The sequence below is a fragment of the Microtus pennsylvanicus genome, chromosome 12 (genome assembly GCF_037038515.1).
Source record: "Microtus pennsylvanicus isolate mMicPen1 chromosome 12, mMicPen1.hap1, whole genome shotgun sequence".
NCBI lineage: Eukaryota > Metazoa > Chordata > Mammalia > Rodentia > Cricetidae > Microtus > Microtus pennsylvanicus.
In genome coordinates this window covers 76,157,484-76,183,609 of record NC_134590.1, presented here as the reverse complement: position 1 = coordinate 76,183,609, position 26,126 = coordinate 76,157,484, and positions in this window count along the sequence as shown.

Here is a 26,126-nt window from a genome sequence, read left to right as displayed (position 1 = left end):
ATTTCTGCCTCCTCCCTGCCACCGCCTCCCATTTCCCTCCCCCTCCGCCAATAAAGTCCCCCTCCCTCGTCAGCCCGAAGAGCAATCAGGGTTCCCTGACCTGTGGGAAGTCCAAGGACCACCCACCTCCATCCAGGTCTAGTAAGGTGAGCATCCAAACTGTCTAGGCTCCCACAAAGCCAGTACGTGCAGTAGGATCAAAAACCCCAGTGCCATTGTTCTTGAGTTTTCAGTAGTCCTCATTGTCCGCTATGTTCAGCGAGTCCAGTTTTATCCCATGCTTTTTCAGACCCAGGCCAGCTGGCCTTGGTGAGTTCCCAATAGAACATCCCTATTGTCTCAGTGTGTGGGTGCACCCCTTGTGGTCCTGAGTTCCTTGCTCATGCTCTCTCTCCTGCTCCTGATTTGGACCTTGGGATTTCAGTCTGGTGTTCCAATGTGGGCCTCTGTCTCTGTCTCCTTTCATCACCTGATGAAGGTTAATATTCAGGAGGATGCCTATATGTTTGTCTTTGGGTTCACCTTCTTATTTAGCTTCTCTAGGATCACAAATTATAGGCTCAATGTCCTTTATTTATGGCTAGAAACCAATTATGAGTGAGTACATCCCATGCTCATCTTTTTGGGTCTGGGTTACCTCACTCAGGATAGTGTTTTCTAGTTCCATCCATTTGCATGCAAAATTCACAATGTCATTGTTTCTTACTGTTGAGTAGTACTCTAATATGTATATGTTCCATACTTTCTTCATCCATTCTTCCATTGAAGGGCATCGAGGTTGTTTCCAGGTTCTGGCTATTACAAATAATGCTGTTATGAACATAGTTGAACAAATGCTTTTAACATATGATAGGGCCTCTCTTGGGTATATTCCCAAGAGTGGTATTACTGGGTCTTGGGGTAGGTTGATTCTGAATTTCCTGAGAAATTGCCACACTGATTTCCAAGCATCTTGGTATTGGCATAAAAACAGAGAAGTCAATCAATGGAATTGAGTAGAAGACCCGGATTTTAACCCACAAACCTATGAACACCTGATTTTTGATAAAGGAGCTAAAAGTATACAATGGAAGAAAGAAAGCATCTTCAACAAATTGTGCTGGCAGAACTGGTTGTCAACCTGTAGAAGAATGAAAATAAATCCATATCTGTCACCATGCATAAAACTCAAGTCCAGATGGATTAAAGACCTCAATATCAGTCTGAACACACTGAACCTGGTAGAAGAGAAAGTTGGAAGTACTCTACAACATATGGGCACAAAAGATCACTTCCTATGTATATTCCCAGCAGCACAGACATTAAGGACAACATTGAATAAATGGGACCTCCTGAAACTGAGAAGCTTCTGTAAAGCAAAGGACACTGTTACTAAGACAAAAAGGCAACCCACTGACTGGGAGAAGATCTTCACCAACCCTGCAACTGACAAAGGTCTGATCTCCAAAATATATAAAGAACTCAAGGAACTAGACTTTAAAAATGCTAATTAACCCAATTAAAAAATGGGGCATTGAACTGAACAGAGAATTCTCAACAGAAGAAATTCAAATGGCCAAAAGACACTTAAGGTCATGCTCAATCTCCTTAGCGATCTGGGAAATGCAAATCAAGACAACTTTAAGATACCATCTTACACCTGTCAGAATGGCTAAAGTCAAAAACACCAATGATAGCCTTTGCTGGAGAGGTTGTGGAGGAAGGGGTACACTTATCCATTGCTGGTGGGAATGCAATCTTGTGCAACCACTTTGGAAAACAGTGTGACTGTGTCTTGTTTGAGCTTCTGCAGGTCTTCTGCATGCTGTCAAAACCAATGCGAGCTTGTATGTGCATGCAGTAACGGCAGGAGTTCTTACTGCGGATGCCCTGTTTTGTTTGGAAAACACTATTCCTGCCATCATCCACCACCTCTGCCTCTTACCATCTGTCTGCCCCTTCCCTTCTGCAGTGATCCCTGAGGCTTGAGCCAAGAGGATGCTCCATAGATTTTCCATTTAGTGCTAAGCATTTTTTTTTCAATCTCTTATGCTCTGTACCTTACCCATCTGTGTGTCTTTGTGTTAATCAACATCTGCAAAATGAAGCCTCTTTGATGAGGGTCCAGGATCCCAAATTCTAAACAGAAACTTTTGTTTCAGTGAGAAATTATGGATACTTTAGAACATCTGTTGTTGATTAGAACCTTCTACAACGGAAAGGTCTCACTTTTAATTTTTTAAGGTGGTTTTATTCACTCAGTAAGAAAAGTAAGTGATGTGATTCCATTAAGCACAAAACATAGCATGCATTGTTGACCTGTCCATTTTCCCAATGCTTCATTAGGGTGTAAGTACAGTTAGTAATGGTGTAGCTTTCAAATATCCAAAAAATGGATGAGCCCTATTCCATACACTCAATCTCACTGAGCGGAAAAGCACATCACTTTAACAAGTGTGCATTCTCTGTACAAAAGAGTAAGTCTCATCTCAGATCCTCAACTGTGTCAGAAATATAAATATAACTTTCTTTCACAATTCAGGATGGTGGCATTTCCATCCCAATTTTCTCGGGTATGAGTCTAAGTTCTGGGATGTTGGTGTCATAGGTAGCTATGTTTGATCTTGGCTCATTGTCTGCTTCAAGCCTGGAAGCTGAAGCACCACCATCACTGTCTGAACAGTGAAATTGCTGGTTCTCGGTTGTGTTGCTGGAAGCACTTTGGTGGAAAGACCTGGAACCCTTCCTGGAAGCCTTCAGGGCTTCCTGATACTCCTGCTTCAAGCCTTAGTTGTTGAGTTCATCGTGGACTCTGTGACATGATCTGGACAGTGAGTTCTCTTTATGCTTGTGGCAATGCCGGTTTCTATTACTTATAACATATACAACATTATACAAAACCATACACCACCTCACATCTGGATACAGAATTGAAAATCTTTAATAAGTTACAGAACTCTGTCAGGTGTTAATTGAGTTTGGAACTTGAATTTGATATTAGTGTAATAGTGCATGACTTGCTTTCTTTACTAAAGTTCCATAAAAAGATATAAGGCCTCGAAGAAAGGTAAAAAGTCAGCAGCAGCAGCAACAGTGTGTCCGTGATGGAGACAGACAGAAAGCATGTTTTAGAAGTTTCAAACTCTCTTGACTTTTCCTGGAGAGAGGGGAATGAAGGTATGCTCATGACAGATAAGGCACTGAGAGCATAGCTGAGGGGTTCCTTCCAGTGACGGGGTGACTCAAAGATGATGAAAATCTCATCTTAGCATGGTTGATACCTCACAGCTGCATCCCTGGAGCTTCCTACACAACTGCCAATACCTGGGCTCAAGGATCCCCTTCCCTAGGATTCGATGCTTCTTCTGTGACATCGGGGAGGAAGCTCGTACATCCTGTAACACTCTACTTTTTGAGCCTAGTGAGTTGCCTGAGCTTCTCTCCTGCGTCAAGGAATGATGCTTTTGTTGAAAAAAAATATGGCTTTACAGCATACACTGATGTTTTAAAGCAGTAGTGTGGAGAGTCGGTAGCAAAAATCCCTGGGAAGCATCTTAGAGTTTTGCTGTGGCCAGCCTCCAGTATTCCCAGAGCAGAAATCTGAGCAGGCACCCTGAGAGCTGGTCTCGCCTCTGACTGTTTCCGTTTATGCTACCCACATCCCCATCAGCTTTGATCTTAAGACTAACTTGCCAGCATTCGGGAAGAGCTGGCAGTGAACATGACAACGGTGTCCTCCCACCAAATGATGAATGGTGCGGAACAGCTGCTAACAGAGAAGGTAAGTGTGAGTGAGGAAATTATGTACTCTTGAAAGGAATGGAAAGATTCTCTTCAGATGCCTCTTAAACAACTACAGGTGGCCTTGAAATCAGTGGCTAGGAGTCTATACAGACTCCTTGTCCTCCTACTACCCCCAGACTGTGGACTCCATCAAAGCTCATAGAGGATCCAGCCATCCTCCTTCCTCCAATCCCATTGTGTCGGCCACAGATGCTGAGCAATGCTCTTGACCTGGGAACTCTAGTGGCCACAGCAGGTGAGAGTCAGGTAGGTGATTCTTACTCTCATTCTTTTTTCCTATTACAAATGCTCCAGTTCCATTCCCAGCCCTGAAGCAGACTGCTTGCAGAGGTCTGTCCCTCCATTCTAACTTTACCCATGTGGGACATCACCAGCCTTAGAGTGGACCCAGCTTTCCTCCTTCCTGTGAACACTTTCAATACCTGCCCATCCATCCCCATTTATTTCTATCAGTTCCAAGACATAGAAACACTTTTTACACAACACTCCCACCGGCCATACCTGGCAGGGACTGAATCAGGGGGCACAAATCACACGATTGTTCCTCCTCTATTAATTTCCCCATTCTCACCCTCAGCCCAGTAACAGCCTGCTCAGTGGTCCCCTTCCTCCCACGTCAACTTTATCCAATGGTTCAGAACCAGGGTCCCTCTAACCCTGTCATACTTGTCTCTCCAATAATTCTTTATCTTACTGTAACCTACAAATTCCCTCTTCCCATCACATCTTCGATGCCCTGTAGCCCACAGTCCTAAGTGTGAACAGGATCCCTTTAGTTCCTCCTTGAAACTTATCCCAGTCTTTTCTCCTAGCCCACCTTTATCCATCTCTACCACTTACTGAGATGCACACTCTTTACCAGGGAACCCATGGCTACCACACTTTCCTAAGATCCAGAGAGAACAACATAAACCAAGGAACAGAATACCCACCCAACAAAGACAAGGCAACATATCAACACCTACAATCACCTCAATCACCCCAACCCCAGATGCCTAGACACACAAATACACAGTCACTTGGCAGCACTCAGGAGAATGGGTCCTGCACCTCACTTAGGCAACACAGTAGAGCTGACCCTACTGGTGTAAGAGCAGGTGAGACAGTTCTGAGGAAATGAGAGCAGGAGAGCTGACCACCACCTCAGTCTGCCATGTGGTAGCATGGTCAAGGAAAACTGCTCTCCCCCTCCACACACGCTCTTTGCCACCTGTGGCAGGAGGGAGCACTAGAGCCAGAGAGCTGGTTTTGCTCCTGACCAGCTACAGCACATGGGAGAGCGGGCCCTGCACCTCACCTAGGCAACACAGTAGAGCTGGCCCTGGTGGTGTAGGTGCAGATGAGCTGGCCCTGAGGGTATGGGAGCAGGAGAACTGGCCCAGCTCTTCATGCCTGCTGCATTTGGTAAGCTAGCTGAGCAGTACTGGAAAACTCACCCTGGTTGAATGAGTTTAAGAAAGCTTGCAGGTTGATCAACCCAGCAACCATTCAGGCCCAGAATCACCCCAACATCCCAACATCCACTTCAACTAGGAACTACTGGAGCATGTGAGGGGACCTGACCCACAGACCCAAAGCTGCAGAATCTCCATGACACAAGGCAACATCAGGATATGCAAGAGTAGTCCCAGTAAGGGCTAAGTAACAAAGGTTACTTCTGACAGAAACCGCAGATCAATACTCATTTCAATGAACACTTACAAGTAAAGACATATGGACTAAAGGGGCAGAAGGGAATACTGTGTGACTCACTGTGGCACACTGCAGCTTCCATGCCAAGATTTTTTAATGTTGGTTTCTTGTTGTTCTTTCTCTTCTAAATTTTATTTTATGTTACGGGGAGGTTGCAGGGGCAGAGGGTGGATATGAACAGAGAGGGAGATAAATGGGATGAGGTTGCATGACGTAAAATCCACAAAGAACCAATAAAATAGAAAAGAAGTCTAAAATAATAAATAAGCAAACATCTTTTTCTCAGCATGTTCGCCAAAACTGACCACATCATGAGACACAAAGCAATTCTTAATAGATAAAATTCTCTGTATTCTACCTGACCACCAGATTAAAACTGGGTATCAACAACAACAAAAAGCTTACAAACTCATGGGCACTGAACAACTCACTATTGAATGAAAACTGAGCCAAAACAGAAAGAAATTAAGAAAGAAGTAAAAATTTAATAAAATGAAAATACATAGCACCTAAAACTTGTGGGACACACGGAAGGCAGTTCTACGAGGCAGATTTGTAGCACTAAGTGCCTGCATAAAGAAATTGTAGCGATCTCATACAGTAACTTAGCAGCACACTTTAAAGTTCTAGAACAAAAAGAACTCACAACCAAAAGGAATAGATGTCCAGAAATAAAATCACACTAAAATCAATAAAAGAGAAACAACAACAACAAAAAAAAAATAAGGACATACTTTAAAAACCTCTACTCCAACAAATTTGAAAATTTTAAAGAAAAAAACAATTTTCTTAATACAAGCCACATACCAAAGTTAAGTCAAGATCAGATAAACAATTTAATCAGATTTATAACTCCCTAGTGAAATAGAAGCAGTTATTAAAAGTCCCCAACCAAAAGAAAAAAAAGAACAGGGACAGTTGAGTTTAGTACAGAATTCTGCCAGACTTTCAATGTTAAGTTAACACCAATACTCAAATATTCCACAAAGTAGAAACAGAAGAAACATTGCCTAATTTTTTTACAAGGCCACAGTTACACTAATACATAAAGACCTAACAAAAAAAAGAGACTTATAGACCAATATCTGTTGTGAACATAGGTGAAAGAGTCTCAATAAAATACTTACAAACTGAACCCAAGAGCACATAAAAAAGTACTTTTAACACCATAATTAAATAGACTTCATCCCACATGTTCAGAGATGGTTCAGTATATATAAACGGGTAAACATAATCCACACATAGACAGGCTGGAAAACAAAAATTGCAGGATTATTTTATTAGATGCAGAAAAAGCCTTGAAAAAAATCCAACACCAGTTCATGACTAAGGATACAATAGAAATGCCTCAACATATTAAAGGAGAATTACAGCAAGCCTACCACTAACATCAACCTAAACAGAGAGAAACTCAAAGCATTTCCACTATAATCAGGAACAAAACAAGGTTGTCCACTCTGTCCATACCTATTCAGCACAGTACTTGAAGTCTTATGTAGAGCAATAAGAAAAACAAAGAAGGTCAAGGGGATACAAACAGAGAAGGAAGTAATCAAAGTATCTTCATTTGCAGATGGTATGATTTTATATATAAATGATCCAAGAAATTTCCACCAGGACATTTCTAAAGTTGACAAACATTTTCAGCAAGTATGAGCATGTAAAATTAACATGTAAAGATCAATAATATTTTTATATAAAAATGACAGACTTAGAAATTTTAAAAAACAATAGCGTTCACAACAACCTCAGAAGAAAAAAAGAACCCTAAGAAGAAAAGCAAGTAACCAAGAAGAGAAGCTATATAATAAAAAGTTCAAGGCATCAATAAAACTGAAGAAGGATCAAAAGATGGAAAGATCTCCTAATCTTTGGATTAGTAGATTTACTATAGTGAAAATGGCCATCCTACCAAAAGCAATCTACAGATTCAATTCAGTCCGCACCAAAATTCCAACACAATTGTTCACAGAACTTGGAAGGAAATTTTTTAGTTTCATATGAAAATTAAAAAAAAACTATAGCTTAAAAATCCTGAATAATAAAGAACCGCTAGAGGTATCAATATCCCTGGCCCAAACCTTCATTATAGAACTGTAGTAACAATAATATAAAGCATAGTATACACATAAAAATAGACACATTTATCAATGGAATCAAATTAAATAGCCAAACATAAGTCTGCATACCTTTGGTCACCCAGTTTTTGCCAGAGAAGTCAAAAATACACACTGGAAAAAAGGCAGTACTTTTAACAAATGGTGCCAGTCAAACTTGATGGCTGCATGTAGAAGAATGAAAATAGACCCCTGATTGTCACCTACCACAAAAATTCAATCCAAATTGACCAAGGACCTCAACATAGAGCCTGATACCTTAGTTTTGCAACAGGAAAGACTTTCTGATAGCATAGGAACTAAGAACAATTCATAAAACAATTCATAAATGGAATTTAATGCAGCTAAAACTTCTGCCTGGAAATTGACATTGCTATTTGGACAAATTGGTAGGGTCCAAACAGGAAAAGAATTTCACCAGTACACATATGCTATAGGTCAACTATCTAAAACCTATAAAGAACTCAAAAAATCTGGATACAAATAGTCCAATTTAGAAACTGAGTACAGACCTAAACAGGGAATTCTCAAAAGAGGAATCACAAAATGCTGAAAAAACACAAATGTTCATCATCCTTAGTCATCAGAGAAAAAGCAAATCAAAACTCCTTTGAGATTTTATCTTACATCAGTCAAAATGGTAATAAGCAATAAGCCAAATGACAGCTTATGGTGGCAGGGATGAGGGGAAACAGGAGCACTCATCCATTGCTTGGTGGGAGTGCAAATTTTTGCAGCCACTGGAGATATCAGTGTGGTAGTTCCTCAGGAAGTTGGAAATAGATCTACCCCATGATCCAGGTGTACCAGTCTTAGGCATGTACCCAGAGCACTCTACACTCTACTATAGAGACACTTTCTCATTCATGTTCATTACTGTTTTATTTATAATGACCCGAAACTGGAAAAGATTAAATGTCCATAAATAGATGATAAATATTAAAAATGGGGTAAATTTACACAATGGAGTCTTAGCATTTAAAAAAAAGTAAATCGTAAAATTCATAGGTAAATGGGTGGAGCTATAAGAAATAATCCTGAGTGAGGTAACCCAGATCCCAAAATAAAAATATAATATGTATTCTTTTATAAGTAAATGTTAGGTTGTTAACCTTCAGTGGGCGTGTTACAATCCATGAAACCGCAGAGGTTAGGTATAGAGTAAGTAACCAGCTGGGAGAAAAGCAACTTCTAAGGTGGGGGAATGGAATATATAATATGGAAAGAGGAGAGAACTGGGAAGGGAGACTTAAATGGAGGGGGGAGTGAGGCCTTCTAGATACAACAGGGCTGGTGCACATTAAAGAACTCGCAGAGACTATGGCAGCGTGCCTGCACAGATATAAGCCAGATGGAGTTCCAACACTGACAGTGGTACTGGACATGAACACCCACCCACAACTCAGAGGTTATTTTGAATTGACAAATGCTGGAAAGGAAAAATTAGTTTTTTTCAAAGGAGTCTCGCTGGGGGTACAAGCTACACTTAGGAGAAGCCCCATGCCCAGCAGTAGATGACCAACACAATTTTGTCTCATAACACTTTTGTTTGTGCAGCATTTTTATGTTACTTGTGTTTTGCTTATCTATTATGGCTTCCGATTTTGTGTTGTTTTGGTTTGTGTGTGTGTGTGTGTGTGTGTGTGTGTGTGCCTGTGTGCATGCATGCATGTGTGTGTGTTTGCATGTGTTTGTTCGTCTCGTGCTTTTCTTCCTTTCTCTTTTTCTTTTCTGTTTGCCTGCTTGCTTTGTTTAATTCTAGTTATTTTTTTTATTGGCCTGTTTGTTTTCTAAAGACAGAACAAAAGTGTGGAGAGGTGGGGACAATCTGAGAGGAGACCACAGAGGAAAAACAATGATCAGAATAAACAGCATGAAAAATTATTTTGAATGAAGAGAGAGGGGGCTCAGTGGGAAGGTTAGGACAGAAAGAGCCATGGCTGGTCCCCTGTTATATTTAACATTTGCTAGCTGGGAAAGGCAAGCAAAGGACAAATGAAAATCGCCTGTGAGAAGCGACCTTTACCTGCATTTTTTTCTTGAGTGATCACTTACACCCTGTGTTACCCTAAGATTGATTGTTTTAAACTGGATTTCTTTGCAAGCGCAAAGGAATACTCTTGTTGTGTAAGAAGTGTAACCTGGAGGACTGGGGCAAATGATGCCCCGACCTAGACTTTTCCTGATGAATCTTCTCTAAGAAAACTCAAAAGCAGAAGTAAGCACAGATCTACTGGGGAGGTCAGAAAAACAATGACAAAGAAGGTGAGGGCTCAATCTAAGAAAACTCAGTTAGGAACCGCTATACAGTTTCATAATTTCTACCAAACAGGAGCACAGGGCCCAAACTAAAGGCATATAGGAAGAAGGAATTGGCTATTTCAAACGTCTTTGGCAGGAAAAATTGCTTTCTTCTTGGCATCGGGGCTGAAAATAGATATTCCCTTCGCCAGGGCTATTTGACTGCCTAGAAACATAGCTACACATTCCCTGGCAGCAGAGTTTTAGGGCTCTCTGTTTTCATAACCAACACCCTGTGGTTCACATCTGAGCATCAACTGGGATAGCTGAGCTTTGGGATGGTGATAGGACACAGAGACTAAAGGTGAGCAACCGGAGGTCATGCAGTTCAGCCATCTGGAGCTCAGCCGGGTTCCCAGCCATCCTGGTTTCTGTCTGCTCTGTGAAATGGGAAACATCACCTGCTATGTGTCTCTGATGAATATGTGTGTGTGTGTGTATGTGTGTGTATATATATATATATATATATATATATGTATTCATATATGTATGTGTGTATTCTTTTTTTTGAGACAAGGTTTCTCTGTAGCTTTGGTGCCTGTCCTGGAACTAGCTCTTGTAGACCAGGCTGGCCTCAAACTCCCAGAGATCTACCTGCCTCTGCCTTCCGAGTGCTGGAATTAAAGGCATGTGCCACCACCGCCCAGCATGTGTGTGTTCTTAAGGAGATGTTATTAAAGAGAATAGTGTGACTGTATCTTTAAAAGAAAGAATGATTCATAATATCTGTTATCCCTTATTTCTGTGTTATTTTTCTGTCTGGCAGACCTGTCCATTGGTGACAGTGGGGTGCTGAAGTCTCCTGCTATGAATGTGTGGTGTTTGATGTCCAATTTAACCTTTAGTAATGATTCTTTTACAAACATGGGTGCCCTTGTATTTCAGGGATGAATGTTCAGAGTTGAAACTTCATCTTGATGGATTTCCCCTGTGATGAATAGGAAATGTCCTTCTTCTTCCCTTTGGATTACCTTTAGTTTGAAGTCTATTTTGTTAGATTTGTTAGTTTGCTTCTTAGGTCCCTTTGATTGGAAAGTCTTTTCCCAAGTCTTTTTCTTGAGGTAATGCCTGTCTTTGAAGTTGAGATATGTTTCTTGTATGCAACAGAAGGATGGATCCTGTTTTTGTATCTGTGCTGTTGGCCTGTGTCTTTTTATAGGTGAATTGAGTCCATTTATATTAAGGGATATTAATGACCAGTGATGACTAATTCCTGTTATTCTTTTAGTGGTAGTTTGTGTGTGTGTGTTTCCTTTCTTTATGATTTGCTGGTGTGGGATTATCTATTGCCTGAGTTTTCGTGGGTGCAGTTAACTTCTTGGGTTGAAGTTTTCCTTGTAGTGTTTTCTGCAGGGCTGGATTTGTTCACGGGAAACTCATGAATCTAGACTGACAGCTGTGGAGCCTCCATGGGATTGAACTAGTCCTCTTCTAGTGGAAGAGTGGAAGACAATTGTGCAACTTGATCTATCTGAGGGGCCCCTGGCTGTGGGACCAGGATCTCTGCCTGGTGAATGAGCTAGCTTGTTGGAGCCTATTCACTATGGTGGGATGCAATGCTCAGCCTTAATGCCTGGGCGGGCGGAGGGGGGACTTGGTCCTCCCTCAATTTAATGGGCCAGGCCTTGTTGACTCAGTATGGGAGCCCTTACACTTTGGGAGGAGTGGATGAGAGGTGGACAGGAGGGAGGAGGGATGGGAAGGAGAACTGTGGTTGGAATGTAAAATAAAATTTAAAAAATGTCATAAAAAAGAATGGTTGAAGGACCTAGTTTGGAACAAATACTAGCTTTGTTTTTTCATGCAAATAATTAAACCTCTAGAATCTCACAACTGATAATCAAGGTGACCTATAAATGATGAAAATAATAATAGAGATAAGTGCAATGCGATTAATGAAATACCAAGTACTCTCATGTTAAGCACTATACTCCTGGTCCTTAACTGACTGCAGCTGTGCGGAGAAGCCACACGATCTGACTTCGCAGATGAGGAGACATGAAATCACTTGCCCAGAAAATGGTAGAGCTGGAATTCATGCCCAGCCGGTGGGACGGCTGTTTTTAATGATCATGGCACACTTCCTACAACCTTATCTTGAGCAAGCATCTAAACAGAAGCATTTTTGAATCCATACTGAAAGTCCCATGGTGCACACTGGCTGTAGGGAAGGCGTTCTGATCCACGAAGAAGGCATTACAGGGCAGCGCAGAGGTGACTAACTGGGAAACTATTCTACATCCTCATAGGAATGTGCACTTTCCGCCAGTAAATTACAACGCTCTTCCCAGGGATCACAATTGAACTGCTGCTGGCTTTCAACCGAGAATGCCTTCTTTATAAGACTTTATTTTTGTATGTGAGAGTTTTTTATTCTTTTCTAGGGGCTTAAGTCCGATGTTTAAATAAATGCGAAGTAGCAAGTTCAATACCTCTAATTCAGAAGGAGAACAGAAATCTCTGTCTCTTGTGTAAATAAATTAAATCAGTTTTCAAATTTTGCCTAGAAATTAGATTTTCCATGTTTATATCTCACATAGAGACAATTGAGTAGCACACCATTTATAGTCATTTTATGTATTAGCAAAACCAGGATTTGAAAGTCCAGTCCACAGTGTATACACATTCCTCTCCTGTCATCTTAATGAATTAAAGGTGTCCCCCTCTGAATACAGCATACATTCCGAGGAACATGTTTACATGAGACATGCATGATATACCAGAGGTCACTCTGCTGTGCAGCCCCCTCCTTTCTTTGGTTAGTGGGAGGCTGGAGAAGACAGAGTTCTCACGAGCAGCCCCAGCCGCAGCATGGCAGCCTTCATCAGAGCTCCACAGACCAGAAGCAGATGTGGCTGGCGCAAGTCTCCTGCGCAGCCTCCCGACTCTTGCACTGTTGACTCAAAGTGCGTTCATGATGGGGATTTCCTGAGCTAAGAAGATCAGGAGGCACAGCAAACGGGGCATTTTTCTTTAAATACATTAAACAAAAGTGCGTAACTTGATATAGTAACTGCAAGTCAAGGTCATTTGCTTTATAAAAAAACATGGCCTTTTAAAGTGAATATGAACATCTGGAAATCTTTTTGAAAATAAATCGCTCCTCAACTGAAACATTAAATGGCATTTTTTTGGCAAATGCTCTATCTGAGAATTACTCAGAAATAAACTCCTGGCAACCCATGAACTAATGCTCTCCTATGAGAGAAGCACATAATTTGCTGTATTCTTAGGGTTATTTTGCTTGAACTATTTCAAGAGTTCTACACAGCAGGAAATGAGTTTGGGGTGAGGCGGGGATGACAGACACGGCAGATTCTCAGAGCAGATTTATCAATCTGGATTCAAGTCAATAACTGTGTGGAGCCATGAAGTTTTTCAGGAAATTGTCTTTACGTACTTAGTTAAGAATCTTATTCAATGAGAACCACAGTCAAAGTAAAACAAATCTATAAAAAAATGTATCTTTGACTGTAGAGAAACTACAGAGAGAAATAGTAACTAACTGGAGTAGAATTAAACACACACATACACAAACTTTCAACCCTAGCTCATAAGCTCTAGATAAAATGCAAGGAGCAACCCTACCTAGGTATGATGGGGTCTCAGCCTTCCATATCCAGAATACAAGCCTGTCAGAGGCCTGCTATAGATAAGCACATCACTCCTTGGGCCAATGATAGAGAATTTAAATCAACTACTCCTGGAATACCCAGCCCTCTTTTACTTGGGGACCTATTATTATTTGTTCCCAGAACCTAAACTATTATTTAACAATTTTATGTCTCCCGCCTTATTTGTTTATTTTTTTACACAGCATTGTTCTAAATTCATAAACTGTTCTGGTTATCTCTTGGAATCTCCATATACAGAAGGAAGAGGCTGTCTCTCTGTTGTTTCTATGTCTCTCCCACACAAGTACTTTGGATGTATATGACATAAATATGTTAAGAATAAAACCATTCAACAAGTAATATGTCCAAACTATTGCTATTAGTTAATATCACTTCCTGTGAAATAGAACAATATATTTTTGAGAAATCTACCTCCAAATCAGATGTATTCAAATGTAGTGATATCTAGAGTAAAGCCTTTCTGTCCAGCTTTAAGTAAAATTTACAGTGAAGTCTTTGTGTCTGACTTTGAGAGTAATGTTTCAGCATGTGTGGGAAGAAGAGATCTTAATTTAGAAAATGCCTCTATAAGACTGGCCTAAGGCAGTCTGTGGTACATTTTCCTGATTGGTGGCCCATCCCATGGGGAATGAATGCTACCTCTGAGCTGGTGGTCTTGAGTTGTCTAAGCTATCAGGTTGAACAAGCCAGGGGGAACAAACTAGTAAGCAGCATTCGTCCATGGCTTCTGCTTCACTTCCTGCCTCCAGGATCCTGCATTGAGGTACCTACCTGACTCCTCTCAGTGATGGATGTTATGACCTGAGAGCTGCCAGATAAAGTGAACCCTTTCCCCCCCCCAAGTTGCTTTTCATAGTGTTTTATTATAGTGATAAAAACATAACAAAGTTAGCATTTGGACTTGTTTGTTGGTTTGTATGCATAGAAAAATAGAGGGAAAATATCAATTGCAGAAGTTAAAAGGTCCATTTATCTTATGTTGTGACTTTCTAATTACAGAGGGGAGCTTATGAAATTATTCAGTCCTGGGGATAGACTTTATGGAATGAAGTGTACAGCTAGTGGAACTTCAGTAACAGAGGAGAGAATTGGATTCTATGGTGTAAACATCCCCAGCAGTGAAAACTGTGGCTAATTTCATGTTATAAACAGGTTTAAAAACAATTTAACATTGGTACTTGAGAGACACAAAGATCAGCTCACCAATCACTGTTGGGGATGTTTACACCATTACAATCCATTAGCTGCATGGATAAAGAGATGGCCATTTGGTAAGAGTAGTTGCTGCTCTGGGGCTCACTAACTGCCATGTGGCATCAGGTTCAGTAAGAAGCCTTATCTCAAGTGAATAGTACGGAGAGTGATAAAGGACATTTGGTATCCTCTTCTGGTTTCAGCTTTCTCTCACACACCCCACATGTGTACCTATAACACACACACACACACAAACACACACACACACACACACACACACACACACACACACCACTCACACGAATGTGCACTCAGATGCAAAGACACATAAGAAAGGAAGAAAAGAAGACATCAGTAACTGGAACAAATCAGAGCCATTGAATCTCTTTAAATCCATAAAGCCCACTTATTATTTCCACCACTGTGTGGCAGTCCAGACAGAAGAATGGGAAAGTAAGTCAATATTATCCTTCGCATAGTAGTAAGAGGAAATGCTCAGTCTGCATAAGAATGCCGTGAAAGCTTGGGACAGCTGCTTGTTAATAGTTTCAGTCTATACATTTCAGGATTTGCTTCTTAAAGTTGTATTAGATTATGAAAGGCTTCAGAGCCTTAACTAAAACTCTGAAGAATTAGTAATACTTTTTAATCTAACATGCTGAAGATTTTTATAATTCCTCTTTCAAATTTTGATGATAGTGCAGCATAAAGGTTAGCCACCTTACGTTATAGTTCTTTTAGTTCATAAATCTTTTGGTAAATGCTGAGAGTATTTCCAAGGTAACTCCAAGGAAGAAGCAAAGAAACAGAAAATGAAATTAATGACACATATCAGAAAAGTAGTCAGCAACTTTGTAGAAATATGAGTCATCTTCCTATGGGTTCAGACTGGGACGTGGAGCAGGGTGGCACAGAAAGGCAGGAATCCAGGTGAAGCAATAGGGAAAGCAGACTGCCTAATAACTGTCCTGCTGGGGTGTGAGTCAGAGAATGCAGAGATGCTCTTTGCGACTCATCCATGGGGTGCTGAGGTGGCACCCTGAGCTAGTCAGAGAGAAATCTTATTTAGCATGGCCATAAAAAATCACAAGAGAAACAATGCAGGCCATTTGTCCCAGTATTCTCACAGGTCGTCTTAATCAAATAGACCCAGGAATCAAAAGTCAATGCTCAGAGAGAAGCTCCAGCCAATAACATAAGGGACTGGGGAAAGCTGATATGTACGCATCAGAACATCAAGAAAGACCTGGGACCTAAAGGCTGAGAGATGGAAAACAATTACCAAAGCAAGATGCATGCATGAGATGTAGTGTGAGTCACGGAGCTACCGTGTGAGCATACCAAGTGAGGTCTGAGCAATGAACCAATCTTAGTCTAAAAGAAAGGTAACACATTGCTGTAAGGGACCGGAGCTAAGTGAATGTGTGAAGACATGGAAGTCATGTTTGAAGGAGTGGAGAGACTTGGCTCTGGATTCCCTTTTGTGGTTAGCTATCAGCTGGCGGGTATTATAAGGTCTTGCTGAAGGAAGTTTTTATGTTAAACTGAAGGAGTTTTATTTGAAAAAATATGTGCTTTACATTTTACAGATAAAATTGTCAGGAATTCTGAGCCTAAAACTCAGATGAGCTGTTTTGAGATTAGTATATTATGGCAATACATTCATAAATATGTATGAAGAAGTTTTATTAGTTAATCATAAGTAGTATTTCTTCCTGAAGAGTTGTTTACTTATTTTACTTTTGAGATTTTTTATTAATATTTTCATTTTATTAAAAATATAGTTCTCTCATAGATTATATCCCAACTGTAGTTTCCCCTCCCTCTACTCCTCCCAGTTTCTCCCCCACCATCTCCCTTCCCCTCTAGATCCACTCCCCTTCAGTCTCTCATTAGAAAAGAACGGGATTCTAAGAGATAACAACTAAATACAACAAAATGAAACATAATAGGAAAAAGCAAAAACCATCATATTAAAGTTGAATTTGGCAACCCAACAGGAGGAAAAGAGTCCCAAGAGCAGACACAAGAATCAGAGACCCACTTGTTCTCACACACAGGAGTCCCATAAAAATACTAATCTGAAAGCTATCATACATACACAGAAGACCTGGTATAGACCTTTGCCAGCCCTATGCTGGCTGCTTCAGTCTTTGTGAGTTTGTATGTGCCTTACTTAGTTGACTTGGATGGTCTTGTTCTCCTCATGTTCTCCATCCTGTTTGACTCTTAATTCTTTCTGCCTCCTCTTCTATGGGTTCCCTGAGCACTAAGAGAAGGGATTTGATCGAGACATTCCATTTAGATTCTCTCTCCTGGTAATGTCTGTTTTTGGGTCTCTGCATCTATTTCCATCTGCTGCTGGGAGAAGCTTCCTTGACGATGACTGAAAGAGTAAATGATCAATGAGTAAAACAGAATATCAACTAGAGTCATCCTATTGATGCTTTCTTTTTAGACCAGGAGTCTTTGGTTTTACCCTAGGTCTCCAGGCCATCTAGTTTCTGGTTCTTGGTTCCCCAGGCAGTGTCAGTATGGGTTTATTCTCATGGAGTGGACCTAAAGTCAAATTAAACATTAGTTGGCTACTCCTACAAGTTTTGCACCACCATTGCCCTAGCATGTTTTGCAGACAGGACAGATTGTAGGTCAAAGGTTTTGCTGCTGGGATGGTATCCAAGCCTCTCTTTTGGTAGCCTGTGAAGGATCTTCCCACTTCATAGACAGTACAACCTCAGCTCAACTTCTCCATATTCAACGAGTGGTGTGGGTGTTGTTCTTGGCAATGGGTCCCACTGTCAGTTTGCAGAGAGCAACTATTGTCTTAGCAACAACCTGTGTTGTTTGGGGAATTTCCATGGGACTCCCTTGGCCAACAATTCAATTGAATGCAACTCAGTTCTACTACTGGTAGGTAACAAGAAATGGCCAGTTGAGACTCCTTATGTCCATTTGTAGAAGGCCTCATTAGGGTTGTTAAATATTTTAGAAAGTTTCCACTGTAGTAAGTTTCCATATCATTCTCAGTTCTCACTGTCTCTCCCCAAATTCTCTTTTTCTAATCTATCTCACCCCTCCCTTCCCACTTGATACTCACCCACCATCTCTTCCCCACTGTCCCCCAAACCATCTGCAAAAACCTATTCTAAATCTCCCTCCTAGGAAGATTCTGTGTCCTCCTTTGGGTTCCTCTACACAAAACCCTTCTGGGTCTACAGATTTTATGTTGATTATCATTTACTTAACAGCTAATATCCACTGATAAGTGAGTGTATTCCATGTTTTCTTTCTGGGTCTGGGCTACCTGACACAAGATGATTTTTTTTTCTAGTTCTACCCACTTGCCTGCAAATTTCGTGATGGCATTTTTTAATAGCTGAGCAATATTTCATTGTGTAAATATACCATAATTTATTTGTTTTTCTGTTGAGTGACATCTGTTTCTAATTTCTGGATATTAGGAACAAAGTCACAATAAACATGACTAAGCAAGTGTTTATGTGGTTGACTAGAGCATCCTTTGGGTATATGCCAAGAGGTATATTAATTCCCAACTTTCTGAGGAACCATATTGATTTCTATAATAAATATACAGGTTTGTATTCACACCAGAAATGGAGGAGTGTTCCCCTCACTCCATATCTTTCCCAGCATAGATGTCACTTGTGTTATTGATCCTAGCTATTCTGACAAGAGTAAGATAGAATCTCAAAGTAATTTTTATTTGAATTTCCCTAATTGATAAGGATGTTGAACATTTCTTCAAGTGTTTCTCAGCCATTTGACATTTCTCTGATGAGAATTCTCTGTTTAGATCTGTACCCCATTTTTAATTGGATTAATTTGTTTTTTGTATCTTGTTTATTGAGTTCTTTATCTATTTTGGATATTAGTTCTTAATTGGATGTTGAGTTGGTAAAAAAAAAAATCTTTTCCCATTTTGCAGACTGCCACTTTGTCTGATTGATAGTATCCTTTACCTTACAGAAGCTTTTCAATTTCATGAGGTCTCACGTATTAATTGTCAGTCTTGTTGCCTGTACTATGGGTATTGTTTTCAGAAAGTCTTTTCCTATGCCAATATATTCAAGGCTATCCCATACTCTCTCTTCTATCAGGTTCAGTGTAGCCAGTTTTATGTTGAGGTCTTTCATCCACTTGGACTTTAGTTTTATTCAGGGTATAAAGTATGGACCTATGTGCATTCTTTGATATCAAGACATCCAGTTTAACTAGCACCATGTATTGAAGATGCTGTCTTTTCTCCATTGTGTATTTCTGGTTTCTTTATCAAAAATCAGGTGTTCATATGTCTGGATCTTCAATTTGATTCCATTGATCAATATATCTGTTTTAATGCCAATGCCATGTGATTTTTACTAGAGCTCTGTAGTACACCTTTCAATCAGAAATGGTGAGATCTCTAAGAGTTCTTTGATTGTTCAGCATTGCTTTACCTATCCAGTTTTTTTTCCATATGCAGTAGGGAAAGTCTGTGAAAAAATGTGCTAATATTTTGAAAGTAACTACATTGAATCTGTAGATTGTTTTTTGTAGGATGGTCATTTTTACTATGTTAATCCTACTGATCCATGAGCATGGGAGATCTTTCTATCTTCTGATATCTTTTTCAATTTTTTTCTTCAAAGATTTGAGAATTTTATTATACAAGGCTTTCATATGCTTGTTTAACCTTACCCTCAAGATATTTGATATTATTTGAGGCTATTGTAGAAGGTGTTTTGTTGATTTCTATCTTAACCCATTTGTAATCTTTATATAAGAAGGCTACTGGTTTTTGTAGATAATTTTGTAGCCAGCTACTTGGCTGAAAGTGTTTACCAGCTGTAGGAGATCTTCAGTGGAACTTTTAGAATCACTTCTATATACTGACATATGATCTACAAATAAAGATATTTTGACTATTTCCTTTCTAATTTATATTGACTATTTCCTTTCTAATTTATTTCACCTTGGTTTCCTTGAGCTGTCCTATTGATCTAGCTAAGACTGCAAGTTTATGTTGTATAAATATGAAGAGAGTGAACAATCTTGTCTTGTTCCTAATTTTAGTAGAACTGATATGAATTTCTCTCGATTTAATTTGATGTTGACTATAGGCTTGCTGTAAATTACCTTTATTGTCGTTAGGTATGTCCCTTGTATTTCTAATCTCTCCAGAACCTTTATCATAAAGGTGTGTTGATAAAGGCCTTCCCTGTATCTGATGAGATGATATGTAAGTTTTTTCTTTCAGTTTATATGGTGGATTACATTTATTGATTTTTTTTGTTGTTGTTGTTGTTTTCAAGATAGTGTTTCCTCTGTGTAACTTTGGAGCCTGTCTTGGAACTCTCTCTGCAGACTTATTGATTTTCTTAAATTGAACCATCCCTGCATCTCTGGGATGACCCCTACTTGATTATGATGGATGATCCTTTTGATGTATTCTTGGGTTTGGTTTTCTAGTATTTTATTGAGTATCTTTACATCTGTAGTTCATGAGGGAAACTGAGATTCTCTTATCTATCTCTTGTATTCTATTGGTGAAGCATGTGTCTATAGCTGATTTTCAAATTCCTAAATTTTTCAATTCCAGAATTTCCTCAATTTTCTGTTTTCTTTATTGCTTCTATTTCAGTTTTCGGGTCTTGAACAGTTTAATTTATTTCCTTACACTATTTGTTGGCATTTTCCTGAATTTCTTTAAGGGACTTATGAGTTTCCACTTGAAGGACCTCTATCATCATCATGAAGGTGGGTTGAAGGTCTTTTCCTTATGTTTCAGCTATATTGGAATACCTAGGGCCTGATGCGATAGGATATCTGGGCTCTAGTGGAGACTTACTGTCCTGGCTGTTGTTGATTGTTTTTGTGTTGGTGTCTAAACATCTGACCTTATGTTGATAATATGACTAGATAATGATTTGGGGATTTGTCTTCCTTTGGTTGGGTGATTTGTGCCTTGGTTTCTGCTTCCTTTCTGGATTTCTGGAACTATAATGCACATGGGTTGTCAGCTTTCCTGGCCCTGTTCAGCTGGTGTATTCCCAGTGAAGGCGTGCTGATGTTGGAGGCTAGGATACTGGCATGAGTTGGGGGGCAATAGGTTGGAGAATACCTTTGTGATGCATCGGAGATGACCCTGGAGAGGTAAGGGAGACAGGGTCAGAGAGCACATGGAGACCACAGCAGGTTTTCTGCCACAGAAGTGAGGATGAGACCGTACATCCATTGCCAGTTACTTGTTGCCTTGACTCACTGACCGAAGTCTTACTTGGATGGCAGAGGTCTTGTAATCTGTAAGAAGGTCTCAGGTTCTAGCCTATAATAGTTATATCTATGATGCTAGTCTTCCATGAGTACCCCACACACGTGATATTCCTAGATATTCCTAAAGGAACATTCACAACAACAAATAAAATGCTACCCCTGCTCTAAAATACTTCCAGGAAGCCAATAACAATTTGTCTTTGTTAGAAAAGCAAACTGACTCAGAAGGGCTTGTATGTGTATCCAGAACACAAAGTAATAGGGAAAATAAAACCAGAATTAAGTCCCCATTTCAAATGAATACCTTTGAAGTCATACCATTCTCTTTCCCCGGTGTTAAGAACAGTAAGAGAACACTATGCCTCTGTTTCTGACTCCCCACCTCCACACACATTTTGTTCTTTGGTCTGTTTTTCTCCTGGAGGCACACTGGATATTCTTGATGAAAAATGGGGTTTTAATGATATTTTTTTCTGTTCCACAAAGGGACATATTTTTATATCCCTGGGCTTCTGAATAATGAAACTAAAAGCTCATAATTTTCCTTCCTTGACTGCTATACAGACAGAAGAACATCACTATGGTGGAGGTGACAGATGATTTCCTTAGTTCAACATATAATGGAGCACTCATTTTATAAGTCTGTCTGCCAGGTACTAGAGTTATAAATGAGTCTAATATATCTCCTACTCTCAGGCGAGTTTGAGATGCCAGTGGAGACACTGAGAAAAGACATTGCTGGGTTAGAGTTATAGTTTGGTAAAAAGAGACCGTCTGGCATACACATCCACAAGACCCTGAATTCAATTCCCAACACTAAAAAGGGGTAACTATAACACATATTAGCAAGTGCATTAATAGTGATATGCACAAATGGTAAACTGTAATACACTTTAACTAATATACATGCTTGCCCAGAGGAAGGCTAGCTTACTCAACCGTAAGATGATTTCCTAATTAAGTATAGAAATAATAAATTACTAAACAATTATAATTCCTCTGGATGGAAAGTAGGTCAAGGTGTTTTTGCTTGTTATATATTTATTTATCTTGTGTTTGTGCACATGTGTGCACATGTCTACATGTACATGCATGAAGACATCAGAGAAGCCAACTTTCTCCCTCTACAGTATGGGTCCTGGGACTTGAACCCATATCACCAGGCTTTTCAGTGAGACCTCTACCACTGAGCAATCTTGCCAGTCCCCATTACACACACTCATGGAGGCAAACATCCATACTCACAAAATAATAAAATAAATCAATCTAAGCATATTGAAAACACAAATATTAACTAAATAGACACAAAATTTATTAGTAAATTAATAAATGTAAAAAATTTTACCCAAGACAATCAGATTGATCAAATAAAATTATGAGGCCTTCTGTGTTACATGAGAACATGCAGTTTTGATGATACAGTACAGCAATGCTGTGAAATTATTTTTTTTCGTGCCCAGTGGGAATGTACCACCCACACCTGGAAATAAGAGGCAGACCTGAGCATTGGTGCAAGCTTGACTACATGAGGCTGGTGATGAGCGGTGAAAGAAGAGAAGGCAAGACAGGCCTGAGAGTGCTAAGAACTAGAATAAAGGCCACTTGTTTCCATAACAACGTGGCAGTTAATGGGCTGAAATTGGAAAATGTTATCTTCCTTCCTACCCATTTTTCTTCCACATCTACACCTTACATAAATTCATCATAATTGAGCTTGCAGCTAAAACAATGCTAATCCCTTTTCCATGACTTTATCTTTCCACATTTGTTTTCGTACCAAATACCATGTTGCCTGTGACTTAGACAGCCACACCTACTTCTCAGAAATGTCTTTAAAGTGATGGGTACTAGGTTCAACCAGTCAGAATCCAATTAGGAGTGTAAAAAGTGTTGTTAGCAATTCATCCTGCTTTATTGCAACCTAACCACAGTCATTATTTTCAGAGCAATGGTCATTCAATATGCAACAGTCTAATTGGCTGAACTCCTATCAAAGAATTTTTTTAAACTTTTTTTGAGATCAGCAACTCTTGAATTTCAATTATAAAGGCAAAATGTGTGTAAAGTTCAAGATAACAATCACTAGGGAAGAGAGCAGGAAGAGTTCAGAGTTAAGAGGGTAGCTAAGGACACCTCTAGGTTCCTACAAACTGCACATCCTTAGCCATAAACTATGTCATCGCTACAGATGTTCTCAGCTCTCCAGACCTCCATCCTGTGGGATGACCTCTTTCTGTGCAGCTCAGCAAAAGATGAGGCTGGGATATGGTGTGAGGGTGGGGAGGCTGTCTCCTCTTGAAAATATATCCCAGCTCCCTCCCGATCAGGAGTTCACTGAAAAAAAACGTGTTTTTAATGTGAACATTTGCTGGAATAATGGAAAAACACATTGTGGAATGGCATCCTGGCTTTCATGATTCTGAAAAACAAAACAAAAGCAGAGCGCTTCCAGGGTGGTGTTCTGGCATGCCTGTTGTAAAAGCAGCACTGGTGGGCTGTGTTCCTGGCCCGGCTAGCTTAACCCCCGAAATAACCACACGGAAATCTGTATTAATTAAATCACTGCCTGGCCCATTTGTTCTATCCTCTTATTGGCTAACTCTCACATCTTGATTCAACCCATTTCTATTAAATCTGGGTATCACCACGAGCTTGTAGCTTACCGGGAAAGATTTAGCATGTCTGACCTGGCAGCTTCATGGCAGGCGGCTCTCTCTGACTCTGCTTTCTTCCTCCCAGAATTGTGTTCTGTTTTCCCTGCCTACTTGAGTTCACCCTATCAACTAGGCCAAGGCAGTCTCTTTATTTAACCAATAAAAGTAACACATAGACAGAAGATCCTTCTACACCACATGCTCCCTTAACAACCGAATCTTGTTTGTGGGTAGTTATTTAGATATAGCCTGCTGCATACAGAGTGTAAAAGAAGTACAGAGGTATCAACTAACACTTCGAATGCAACACCATTGGACAAAAGTGTCCTAATATTACAATGATGCCTCTATGGATACATCTAATGTCACTTCTTTCAATGCCGATAAAGACAATATGTAACACATTCAGGCTCATCATGACTCTTTTGAGTAAGAACTCTGCAAGAGCAAGGTCTCCATACGCTTGGCCCTCTTTGGAGAATGGCAGACACATTGACAAAATATCATAGTTAAAAGTACTTCAATTGGATGCTTGATCCATATCCAATGTGGGAGTGAGTGGTAATCCAGTATCCTTGAAATATCAATTCATTTAAAATGATGTATTATTATTATTTAGCTATGTATATGTGTCTTTGTGTGGTTATGTGCATAAAATTGTAGTTACTAGCAGAGACTAGATGAGAGTGTTGGGTACCTTGGAGCTTGGGTTGTATACAGGTATCTGTATGCCCCACTAACGTGGGTGCTGGGAACTGAACATGCATGCCTTGTAAGACCAAGTCAACATGCTCTTGACTAGTAAGCCAACTCTCCATTCCTAAATATGTATTCTTAATCTTTGTCCAGAAGTTTTCTGGAGAAGTTTGAGGCTGCTTGGGAAAGAATCAGAAAGGATGATCTTGTCTTTCCCCAGCGAATTACACCTTAGCCCCACTCCAATCCCCAGAAATCAGATTGGAGACCAGCTAAGACCTGAGCATGTTTACCTTGGGGGACTATCAAAATGTTTTTCTAGTTATGTCATAACTGTCATGAGCAAGATTTCTGGCAATCACACTGCACAAGTAACTTGCCAGCTGCCCCTGTGATAGATTATGGTGCCACAAGCAACTGGTTTCAAATACTCATGACAAAAACTTTTATCTGTGTGGAGTGTGCAAGAGATGCTCGGCTCCCTCAGTGCCTTGGTGAATTGGAACCACTCCATGAAATAGCCTCTCCCTTCATCAGTAACCAACACAGAATCACTCAGAGGTATTGCTTAGTCATAGAGTAACACACTAACTAAACACTGAACTTAACAGTGAATTTTCACAGTCAACTTAGACTTCTAAATTTTTTTATTTTTAGTTTCAAGAACATGATGTTTATGTCAAGAAGAATCTCAGGAAAGACTTGTAGCCTTATCAAGTTAACTTATTTAGAGTTTTAAAAACAAACATTAAAAATTAGGCATATGGCTAGGCGGTGGTAGCGCACACCTTTAACCCCAGCACTTAGAAGGCAGAGGCAGGTAGATCTCTGTGAGTTCGAGGCCAGCCTGGTCTACAAGAGCTAGTTCCAGGACAGGCTCCAAAGCTGCAGAGAAACCCTGTCTCAAAAAAAAGGAGAAAGAATTGGGCATACAAATGCTTTAAATGTACATAAATATGCATAATTTCTGTTCATAGAAAAATTAAAATGAAATAGAAGTTCTAGAAAATACGTTGTATAATTTGCAAAGAGCTGACACAAATAGATGTACTTTATAGAAAAACATCTCAAATATATCACTGCAAAGCAGGAACAGCATGGTAGATATTAAAGAAGAACAAACACGACAGCCAATTTTCCTACACACTAACCTACCATCCACTGTTATTACTGGGGAACATGATTTACCTCAAAGAAAAGACTGATAGCAAAATTATTATTGTAGTTTTTACTCTAGTCTTTATCCACAAAACATACATGAGAGTCCATTGATAAATAGAAGAGTAATTTTTTCAGGGAAGTCCTAATCATGACTTCTGAGTATCTCTAGAGAATTGAGGAGAAAAAGTACTTCAGTCTGAAAGAACACATAATATCCAATGAAAGCACCTTGAGGAAAATAACTGGAGAATGATCTTCCAGGCAGAGAGTATGCTTTGGAAGAAAATGTATATCCATCTTGCCATGGTTTGGAGGAGGAAAAAAGCATACCCAAGGAAGAAGAGAGGCCAAGATAATTTATTTCTCCAAGTTCCTCTAACATTTCAATTATTTTAAGCCTTCTTATATTAATTATTAATATATCTCCCTATGGTAACAGACACCTTCAAAGACACAAATAAGCACTCACATGATAAACATCTTAATGTACAGAGCATGAATGTTGGTTCTTTGATGGGGTGGTCCTCAAATATAAACTTAGAGACATCTCTGTAATACCATGGAAGTTTGTTTATAAAACCTACTGTCTTTTCATGCATACACATTTTTAAGAGAGTATT